Below are 12,128 nucleotides of genomic sequence, written 5' to 3'. Positions count from 1 at the left end.
TACTATTGGTGAAGCTTTTTGTGTGAAGATTTTGCTAAGCTCATGCAGGGTGAGTTTGAGATGAGTATGATGGGTGAGCTAACCTTCTTTCTCGGAGTCCAAATTAAGCAAACAAGAAAGGGTATCTTTATTAGCTAAAGTAAGTATACAAGAGAAATCTTAAAAAAGTTTGGCATGAAGGATACAAAGTCAATAGTTATACCTATGACCCCATCTTGTAAGATTGACAAAGATGAGCTAGGTAAATCTATTAATTTAAAATTGTATAGAAGCATGATAGGATCTCTACTTTATCTTACAGCTAGTAGGCCAGATATAATGTTTAGTGTTTGCTTATGTGCAAGATATCAATCAAATTCTAAAGAATCACATTTAATTGCTATTAAAAGAATCATTAGATATCTGTTAGGCACACAAAATCTAGGCCTATGGTACTCTAAGGACTCTACAATTGACTTAGTTGGCTATTCAGATGCTGATTTTACCAGTTGTAATTTAGACAGAAAAAGTACAAGTGGAACTTGTCAATTCCTTGGAGCTAATTTAATTTCTTGGTTTAGCAAGAAATAAAATTCAGTTGCATTGTCAACAGCCGAGGCTGAATACATTGCAGCTGGAAGTTGTTGCGCTCAAATCTTATGGATGAAACAACAACTTGAGGACTATGGTATTAAACTAAATAAAATTCTCATAAGATGTGATAATACAAATGCCATAAACTTAACTAAGAATTCAATTCAGCACTCAAGATCCAAACACATAGAAATAAGACATAATTTCATAAGGGATCATGTTCAAAATGAAAATATCATAATTGAATTTGTTAATACTGAAAAACAAATTGCTGACATTTTCATTAAACCTTTAAGTGAAAAAAGATTTAATGAAATAAGAGGAGAACTATGTATTTGTGACCCATTTTGATAAAATCTTAGTGCAAACATTGTTTGATTGGATGCTTACACGATTAATTTCTATTATTCCCATTGATTAAATCACTTTCGGAGGATCTTAATTTAAAAGTTTTAGTTCTTGACTGATGAGGAGATGACTCATGGTAATGAGGAGTCGACTCATGAAGTGAGGAGGAGAGTTTGAATTATCCAGATATCTCATACAACTCCATCTCAGGTAGAAGGGACGACTCACCCAAGTCGGAAGTCGACCCCTACTTTACTTGAGTCGACTCATGGAATAAATGAGTCGACCCCCGCTATTTCGAAATAGTTTTCTTTCGAAACGTTATTCACTTAGTCAAGAGTCGACCCCTGTTCCACATAACGTTTCAGACATTCCAAAATCTCTATTCCGTCTTCTTCCTTTCCAAAAACCAAAAATTCTAAAACCCTAGTGTGGTCCCAGCCGGTCCCTCATAGCTCCTAGGAAGCAAATTACATTTGGTCCAAAATAAAATAATCAATCATGCATTAGGAAAGAAGATCCAAATCACGATTGGATAGAGCAGTGGAACCCACAAATACATCACCATCCCAACCAAGAGCCATTCCGTCCATGCCTGTTCAGTCACCTTCTTCTCCCATTTTGAGACTAGTTCCGTTTGCATCACTTTCAAACTGAACAGTGTCAACCAAGAGAAAGGTTGATTTTTTATTCTTAAAATGGGAAGGATTTCACATAAAAACAAATTTGAAGGAAATAGGCTGGGAGTATGTATCTTCTCTGGGCCTACCTACCTACCCCGATCTACTAAGAGAGTTCTAAGGGAATGCTAGGTATGGCAATGGTCAAATTTCATCAAAGGTCAGGGACGCTCCCATCTTAATCATGGATGAAATCTTGGGGAATGTGATTAGGGCACCCGCTGATGGAGAGAACTTAGAAGAGCTAAAAGATAGAGCTAAAGGAATAAAGCTGATTTTATCTATGGATGAAGTCAATAAAGAAGAAATCAAGGCCAATAAGCTGAATATAGAGATGGGGCTACTTCACCACATTATCAGTTGGATACTGTTTCAAAAAATGGGCCGATTTGATCATGTATCTGAGAAGGACATTCTGGTGATACATCATCTACTTAGAGGCCAACCACTAAACCTTCCTGCCATGATGATGAAGCATATGATGGATCTTGGACAAAGAAAGGGAGCATCACTCCCTTATGGTATGGTTCTGAGTCTTATCTTCGTTAGCTATGATGCCAATATAATAGAGGAAGTCAAAATGGAACTCAAGCACACTGACATCTATAGTGAAAAGTCTTTGATAAGAATGGGATTTGTCAAAGCAAATAACAAGTGGGTTTATAGAGGAGAAGAAAAGGAAGAAGGAATAAGAAAAGAGGCATAGAGGCCTATTAAAACAAGGCAAACTAGTGCAGGACCTTCATAGAGAGCACCTAGCACTAGTGCACAAGGAGAAAGTGTTAGAAGTATGCCCTAGAAGCCAACATGGCGGACACATATTTGTAATCTGGGGCATAAAATTGTAATTTGACACTTATTAATAAATAAGATTGGGCAATTTATTTTTCATTCATGTTTGTATGTGTCTATAAATCATCCAAGAAATTAATAGATGATGACACATAATTTCAAGAAGTTGAGAATTTGAGCCATGTGTCATTAGGGATTAATTTCTAAATGCTCCTGATCGATGGATCCATCACGAGGGACGGTGATTGATCCGCTGAGATTAGTGTTAGATGTATGCCCTAGAAGCCAATCTGGCTGACACATTGTTAATTCTAGGACATAATTTTGTACTTGACTATTTATTATTGAATAAATAAAAGGCATTTTTTCATTCATATTATTTATGTGTCTATGAATCATCCAAGAAATTAATAAGATGATGATACATATTCTCAAGAGTTGAGAATTTGAGCCATGTATCATTGGTGATTAATTTCTAAATGCTCCTGATCAATGGATCATCACGAGGACGGTGATCGATCCGATCAGTGCACAGATCACTTTTCTTCTGGATGGACGAGACTTGAGTCCACAGTGTAGGTGTTGACCCCCTAATGGATTTTGATGAATACAAAATACTAGAGTAAAATTCCATTATATCTTAACAATTCGATTGAGGAATTCATGTGTTTTACTTAGAAAATTGTTAAGAAATGTCTAGGCAAGTTCCCACAATTTTTATGAATTTATTGAAGAATATTTTGAGCTAAAGAAAAAGTTCAGGGACAGCCGAGACGTCTCCTGATAGTTTCAGAGACGTCTCTGGCACAAACAGGAAGAACTGGCACACTTGGAGTCGTCCCCGGCACCTGCCGAGTCGTCCCCGCGTTAGCGGAGTCGACTCTCTCAGAAGCGGAGTCGACTCTCTCAGTGGCGGCAGAAAGACGTTTCTCAAGGGATATGCGCGAGACGTCCCCGCTGTACGCGGAGTCGTCCCCGCAAGCAAAAAGGAGACTCCCCGAGACGTCCCCAAGATGGCGGAGACGGCTCTCTCAGGGTTTTCCAGAGAATGGTTTTTGCGGTGATAAGGAAGCGGAGTCGACTCTGAGATAGCGGAGTCGTCCCCACGCATAAAGTGGACACAAGCGGAGACGTCCCCTGAAAGAGCGGAGACGACTCTCTCAGGGAATTCCAGAGGGCAAGTTTTTCGGAGACAAAGAAGCGGAGTCGTCCCCAAAGAAGCGGAGTCGTCCCCACTCAAAAAGCACAGACAAGGCGAGACGTCCCCGTAAAGTGCCGAGTCGACCCCAGATAAAGTAAAAAGTAAAATCCTGTAGGTGAGACGTCTCTCGCTGTAGCGGAGACGTCCCCGGAGCGCCTGGGACGCGACTGACAGCTTTTCAGGTTTGATTTTGAATTTCAAATCCTTCTCTTTTTGTCTCTAACGGCTATATTTGCTTTTTGGGCTATAAAAGGGACCTCTTAAGTGGTTCTCAACAACTCTTCACCAACCCAAAGCAAAATCATTCAAGAGAGAAGTTTGAAAGAAAAGCTCAAGGGAGTGAATGCATCCAAGGAAGGAAATCAAGTACTTTCAAGTCTCCCAAGTGATTTCAAGCTCAACCACTCTCGCGCGCTCGGGAATCAAAGCTCACACTCAACCCTACGCGGTCTACCTTGGAAGAATCAACATCTCCCACGCTTCCAACGGCAAAAAGATTCTTCCGGGTTTCATTGTTCATAAGTGCTATATTTGCTTTCTAGAGCTTTTATATTCTTTTGTACACTCTTTTATCGTGGTGCTTGTTCAAGTCAAGGGACTTGGAACAAGGGAAAGGCGTCCCAAGCCTAAGAAAAATTGGGGGTTTAGGGTTTGTTGTGAGCCCGGTGTAAAACAACGAGTTGGGTAGTGAACTCGCAAAACTACCGTACTGTAATCTTGGATTATAGTGGAAATACCCAAAGGCGCTTTGGGGAGTGGATGTAGGAGCAGTGAATGCTCCGAACCACTATAAAACCGTGTGCTTGTGGTTGTCTTCTCTTATCCCTTTATCCTTGCTTTAGTTTATATATTTGTGTGTTTTAATCTTAAATTAGTCAAAAAGTTTTTTAAAACACCCAATTCACCCCCCTCTTGGGTGACCATCTTTGGGCAACAGTAGGGACACTGAAGTGATAGTGCAGGTGCTTGTTAGAGAACAAGGGTACTGAGCATGACCAAGACAAGAAGTCACTTGGATGTCTATCCACTCGTCAGTGACTTGCTTGATGTTGCAGTAGTGTGACTGGTCCTTTGACCTGCGGTGCTTCGGCTACTCACAGTGAGGTTATTGTAGTTTGACTGCACACATACATGGTCTCTAGCCATATGGGTCCATGCAGTGTAGATTGGCTGCAGTAGGTTCACTGTAGGAGTAGGGTATGCACCTACAAGGAATCTATCGACCTTGATAGAAGAGGAGTGATCCTATGTGATTTGTTAGACTGAGTTCTAAGACCTTGGCCAGGGCAGTAATATAAAGTGGAGAAAGAGTTTTCCACTATCGAACTCGAGTCGAATAAATTTTGACATATGACAGACGATGGGGTTTGACGAGTTGTCCATGACCTCCGTCCTGTAGGGATCCACGATAGTAGGACTGTATCACATGGTAACTGCACCTAGAGGTTCATCTTTCTATTCTACTGGGTAGCCACTACATGCTGCTAGGTGTCACTGGTGGATGGTGGGACTCACAGGGATTATCTCGATGATCGATAAACCCTAATGAGTTGAGTTGGAATCGTTCCAACCCATTGAAAGGAGTTTTCAATGATATAGTGATAGAGATCACAATATATCTCACTACCAGTCAGAGTAGAACCTATGGGGTCACACACACTAGAAGTATTGACCGATCCGATGGTTGAAAAGTGATTATGAATCACAAGTAATCAATTCGATTGATATTCAGTTGAAGAAGAAACAAAGGGAATTAATTAATTGGACTTGAAACAAGAGTCCTACTTCGAGTAGGATTCCTAGAGTCCTAATTGGATTAGGACTGGGAATTCTAGTTGGAGTAGGACTGGGATTCCTACTTGGAATAGGATTCCTGCAATCCTAATGAGATTAGGAGTTTTGAATCAAAATTGGATTCCTACTTGGAGTAGGATTCCTAGAGTCCTAATCGGATTAGGACTTCGGATTCAAATAGAGTCCTAATTGGATTAGGACTAAAATTATATATGTCCTAATTTGGATTAGGATTTCTTAAGTTACAATTAATTATTAATCTAATGAATCAATAAGACTCCTAATTGGATTAGGATTGAAGAGTTCAATTGAGTCAAAATTGATTTAAGTTCTAATTGGATTAGGACTTACCTAGATTGGATCCAAATTGGTTCACCCTTGGGCTAAGCCTAATTGGATTAGGGCTTGACCACATTAGGGCATTCCAATCCCTACCTAATATGGATTAGGGTTTACCATGAGGAAGGGGATAAGCCCCTCCCCTTTCCACGTGGAGAAGGGAGAAGAGACGGCGCCCCCTCTTAGGAAAGACATCAAGAACTCCTAAATGTTAGGAGTTCCACATGTCTATAAAAAGGGACTTGTGGGCGGCACCTAGGGCATAGAAGAAGTCCTCTTCCTCCTTGCCGTACGCCTCCCTCTCCTCTCCTCTTGGTTCAGCCGCAAGCAAGGAAGATAAAAGCCAAAGGTGTTGGCGGCATCCTCTTCCTCCCTTCTTTCTTCCAACGTAGGAAAAAGAAAGAAGGCTGCGTGGGGATTCTTCTTCTTCCTCTTCTTCATCCTTCTTCTTCCTCCTCTCAAGTGCATTCAAGAGTTGAAAGAAAGAGAGGAGATCAGCTATCAAAAGCTATCTCTGCAAGGGAGCTAGCACCCCGGTGAGATAGAGAGCTTGGATCGGATCCTGCTTCGTGTGGATACCCGTAGAGGCCGGACACTTGAACGGCTTCAAGCGAACCTTCATCCTAGACCACGAACTTCAGTTTGCGGTGATCATCTATCCGCACAAGGTGAAGATCTGATCTTCCTAAAGGTTTAAAAAGTTTTAATTCTTATCTAACTACGAACGATTCATAAAACAACGTTAATGCGATGAACGTCGATCCCGCTTATGCCGATTCCGCTGCCATCTGAATTTTTTTGAATTTTCTGCGGCATGGGCGGGTTCCCAACAGTGGTATCAGAGCCTAGGCTTCGTAGATTAAGGTAAGAATTAATTATCTAAAGGCTTATTAGATTTGAAAATTGAATGATCATGCATGCTGAAAATTTCTGCATGCAGATTTTTCAGGGGTGCTGATTTTTGCATGCTGATTTTTATGTGATAAAATGATGATTCTAATTGCATTGTTAATGAGATTATAAAGTTTAGAATCATGATTAGCATGATCAGCAACCTATGTCATGATATAATCAGTTAGTTTTCAGATCTGAAAATTATAATTGTTGCATATGGTGATGATTATAGGATTCAAACCCTTTTGGTATCAAATGTAATGACCTGCGATGTGATCTGCAATGTCATGTAATTTTTCAGATGCTTGCATGCATCTTATTTGATGTTTTGAGAGGCCTGCGTGCCTCCTAAAAGGGAGATGTAATTTATTTTTATTTTTATTTTACAATCTGGTTGTATTTGTGTGATGTGATGTACGTCAACGATCAAGTTGAAGACTAGGCATGAGATGAACAAGTGATCTAAGCGGTTGATGGCGATTGGATCAAGAGTTGATCAAGGAGGCTTGGAACCAATTCAAGAGTTGAAGACCAGTTGATCGATTGACGTGCATGTGCTTGTAATACGACCTAACTAGAATCCATGATCATCACCTATTTAAAGTTTAGCTTTAATTATTGCTGCGATTATAACTGTCTGCAATGTGCCGTTTGCATGTGATGTAAATGTGAGTCGGGTAGATAGGTTTACATGTGATGTAGCAAACCCAATTGAGACCTAAATCAAAACCTCCTCAATCAAGTCGAGAGTGAACCGACATGAGCAAGTCATATTAGATTAATTGATCTAATTGGTGTCTAGGAAAGCATGAAAGGTGGTTACTTAATTAGGACCTTACTCTCTGAGTAAGGGGAGCCTCCCACCTGCTTACCTGGCCAATTGTTCGATTACCTCTTATGAAGAGCTCAAGTTGCAAACACTAAGTCCTGATTAACCAATATTAAGTCAATAGGTCTTCCACTGTAGTAGAGCTGCTAAGGCCTTTCTGATGTTGATTTGTCTCGGCTGGACACAGTGGTCAAGTTGCATCGGGGGGCTGGACCTCTCTATAGACATGAGATGTTGTAGGGTAAAGGTGGGGTTGGGCACCAATAACTGTTAGGTGAGGACCCAATGACGACTTTATTCCTACGGTTATACGGTGGGTCTGACTTAACTAAGAAATGGGACCAATAACTGTTAGGTGAGGTTTTCATGGCTTAGAGACCAAGTTGCACTGCAACATGCTTGAGAAGCATTGTACAAGAGTTGTACATTTATCAATCTATGTGTCACCAATAACTGTTAGGTGAGGTGGCATGTAAATCGGTGGGACCGCAGTACCCACTAGAAATCCTAGTCGTTTGGGATTTCCGTTTTCCTACCAGGAGAGTGTGAGGAATTCGAGAAAATAGTGGGAGTTACATTTGTTCTAAAAGACCTTAGAACAAATTAGGATCAAGTACAAAAGTCTAACTAGAATCTTTACTCTCTGAGGATTATAAAGTCAGCTTCTAGACTCTTAACTCATATCCTATAGAACAACCGTTTGACCAAACCCAATTATAAAGATTGGCTCAGCAAATTTCAAAAATAGTTTTGAATTGTGAAAAATTCGGGTATATGCTAGACCATGGAATCCCCATGTTACCAATCCGTCCGATCACTGATCAGCGTAAGACGCTTGTTAAGTGGACGAACAATGACAATAAAGTTAGGTGTTGCACAATGGCATCCATGTCCAATGCATTACAATGCCAGCATGAGAACATGAAGACTGCCAGGGACATATTAAATCACCTGCAAGAGTTGTATGGTGATCAGAGTCACGCAGCTCGGTTTGAAGTGTCCAAGAGGCTCTTCAAAGCCAAGATGCACGATGGATAGTCTGTCCATGATCATGGTTTGACCATGATAAAGGACTTAGAGAAGCTTGAGAAGCTTGGCATGACCATGCACAAGGAATTGCAAATGGATTTGATCCCGCAATCCCTTCCAGCTTCATATGAATAGTTTATAGTAAACTACCATATGAACAAGGTTGTATGCACTAAAATAGAATTGTTAAATAAATTGGTAACTAACTTAGGGACCTTGAAGAAGTTCAAGGGGCATCGTTTTCGCTGTCAAGTTGGTTTCTACTTTCAAGAGAGAGTCTATTTGGAAGAAGAAGAAGCCTGCGAAGAAGCAGAAGACTAAGAAAACACCAAGTAAGGAAGTTCCAAGAAAAAGGCCAATTGCAAGGAAAAGTGTTTCCATTGCATCATGGACGGCCATTGGAAGAGGAACTGTCCTACATACATGGGAAGCATAAAGAACATGAAGGGTGACAGACCTTCAGAAGGTATGTCAGATATGCTTAGAATACTTAGGGACTGTTACCTATTGCTAGCAGAAATTTGATTTCTGTATTTTATTTAGCATAGAAAGATTTTTTATTTGAAAAAATAAATTGATTCAACATGGTTTTATGATTGACAGTCTCTATCACATACATATGGATGTATCTGTGAATATACCTGAGCAAACAGTGAATACCATAGGATCTAATAGATCCAAAAATGAGATAAATCTAAAGTATTTGTGGCACCTCAGGCTTGGCCATATAGGAGAAGACAGAATAAACAAATTGGAGAAACATGAGCTTTTGGGCTCATTGACTTCCAAGTCATATTTGATTTGTGAATTCTGCCTTCAAGGAAAGATGGCCAAATTATCCTTTGTAGGACATAGGGAGGTCCACTGAAATACTTACCCTAGTACACACTGATGTGTGTGGCCCATTCGATGTGCAGGCTAGGGGTTGTAATTTTTACTTCATTTACCGATGATTACTCATGGTATGGATATGTGTATGAGACACAAATATGAAACTTTTGAAAGGTTCAAAAAGCTTAGATATGAAGTAGAAAAATAAGCACAAAAACTCATTAAGGTTCTTCGATCAGATCGAGGAAGTGAATACCTTAATGGAGAGTTCCGTGATTATCTCAAGGAGAATGGTATAGTTTCATAATGGACTCCTCCTGGTACACCTCAGCTCAATGGAGTGTCAGAGAGGAGGAATCGGACTCTATTGATATGGTCCAGCCCATGATGAGCTTCACTGATTTACCCTTGTTTCTTTAGATAGATGCCCTATTTTCAGCTATTTACTTGTTGTTGCTGGTGGTCCAAACCGAGAACGATTGGCACAGCGGTGTGAACGGGGTTCCGTTTGAGTTGCCTTGGTTGGTGTTGATTGCGCTCCACCTTCCACCGGAAAACCTGCAAGCAAGCCTCGCACCACCACTGGGGTAGTGGGGGCCCTCCGACGATCAAGTCAGAGGAGATTGGAGGAGAAGGAGAGATAATAGTAGCAAGTAAGAGAATGCACTGGAAGTTCTTGCTTACCCCCCCTCCTCCCTGTTGCCCAAAGATGGTCACCCAAGAGGGGGGTGAATTGGGTGTTTTAAAAAACTTTTTGACTAATTTAAGATTAAAATACACAAATATATAAACTAAAGCAAGGATAAAGGGATAAGAGAAGACAACCACAAGCACACGGTTTTATAGTGGTTCGGAGCCTTCACTGCTCCTACATCCACTCCCCAAAGCGCCTTTGGGTATTTCCACTATAATCCAAGATTACAGTACGGTAGTTTTGCGAGTTCACTACCCAACTCGTTGTTTTACACCGGGCTCACAACAAACCCTAAACCCCCAATTTCTCTTAGGCTTGGGACGCCTTTCCCTTGTTCCAAGTCCCTTGACTTGAACAAGCACCACGATAAAAGAGTGTACAAAAGAATATAAAAGCTCTAGAAAGCAAATATAGCACTTATGAACAATGAAACCCGGAAGAATCTTTTTGCCGTTTGAAGCGTGGGAGATGTTGATTCTTCCAAGGTAGACCGCGTAGGGTTGAGTGTGAGCTTTGATTCCCGAGCGCGCGAGAGTGGTTGAGCTTGAAATCACTTGGGAGACTTGAAAGTACTTGATTTCCTTCCTTGGATGCACTCACTCCCTTGAGCTTTTCTTTCAAACTTCTCTCTTGAATGATTTTGCTTTGGGTTGGTGAAGAGTTGTTGAGAACCACTTAAGAGGTCCCTTTTATAGTCCAAAAAGCAAATATAGCCGTTAGAGACAAAAAGAGAAGGATTTGAAATTCAAAATCAAACCTGAAAAGCTGTCAGTCGCGTCCCAGGCGCTCCGGGGACGTCTCCGCTACAGCGAGAGACGTCTCACCTACAGGATTTTACTTTTTACTTTATCTGGGGTCGACTCGGCACTTTACGGGGACGTCTCGCCTTGTCTGTGCTTTTTGAGTGGGGACGACTCCGCTTCTTTGGGGACGACTCCGCTTCTTTGTCTCCGAAAAACTTGCCCTCTGGAATTCCCTGAGAGACTCGTCTCCGCTCTTTCAGGGGACGTCTCTGCTTGTGTCCACTTTATGCGTGGGGACGACTCCGCTATCTCAGAGTCGACTCCGCTTCCTTATCACCGCAAAAACCATTCTCTGGAAAACCCTGAGAGAGCCGTCTCCGCCATCTTGGGGACGTCTCGGGGAGTCTCCTTTTTGCTTGCGGGGACGACTCCGCGTACAGCGGGGACGTCTCGCGCATATCCCTTGAGAAACGTCTTTCTGCCGCCACTGAGAGAGTCGATTCCGCTTCTGAGAGAGTCGACTCCGCTAACGCGGGGACGACTCGGCAGGTGCCGGGGACGACTCCAAGTGTGCCAGTTCTTCCTGTTTGTGCCAGAGACGTCTCTGAAACTATCAGGAGACGTCTCGGCTGTCCCTGAACTTTTTCTTTAGCTCAAAATATTCTTCAATAAATTCATAAAAATTGTGGGAACTTGCCTAGACATTTCTTAACAATTTTCTAAGTAAAACACATGAATTCCTCAATCGAATTGTTAAGATATAATGGAATTTTACTCTAGTGTTTTGTATTCATCAAAATCCATTAGGGGGTCAACAATCTCCCCCTTTTTGATGATGACAAAACACTGAGTATATGCAAAATTTGAAATTTAAACATATACACAGTATTGATCAGATATACAAGTATAATGTTTTGATTTGAACTAGATACGATGTGCATCACTTAAATTTCCTTGTGCATAGGATTGATCTTTATAGTTCTTAAATGATTTTATCATATGAACTGAATTTGAATCAAGTTAGAATGATATATTGATGCTGAAGATAATTTAGAAACTAGATTCTTTTTGACTCCCCCTTTCTTTTCCAGAAGGGCAATTATCTTAAAATTAATATTCTTCAATAACCATATTCAATATTCATTCTATACCCCCTTTCAATATTCTATTCCCCCTTACAATATTCTACTCCCCCTTTTTGTCATCAATAATGAAGGGGACAAATGATACTCAAGGTGTGCTCCCCCTGTCCAATGAGTTCAGTCATTCATATTACTCCCCCTTTGTTTGTGGAATTCATTTCATACTCATCGTTTAGTTTAACATAGTTATCACAAGATGTGCTCCCCCTGTTTCTTTGTATCACACAATCAAACACATA

This window comes from Phoenix dactylifera, unplaced genomic scaffold (assembly GCF_009389715.1).
Source record: "Phoenix dactylifera cultivar Barhee BC4 unplaced genomic scaffold, palm_55x_up_171113_PBpolish2nd_filt_p 000101F, whole genome shotgun sequence".
Lineage (NCBI taxonomy): Eukaryota > Viridiplantae > Streptophyta > Magnoliopsida > Arecales > Arecaceae > Phoenix > Phoenix dactylifera.
This window is presented reverse-complemented; position numbering follows the sequence as displayed.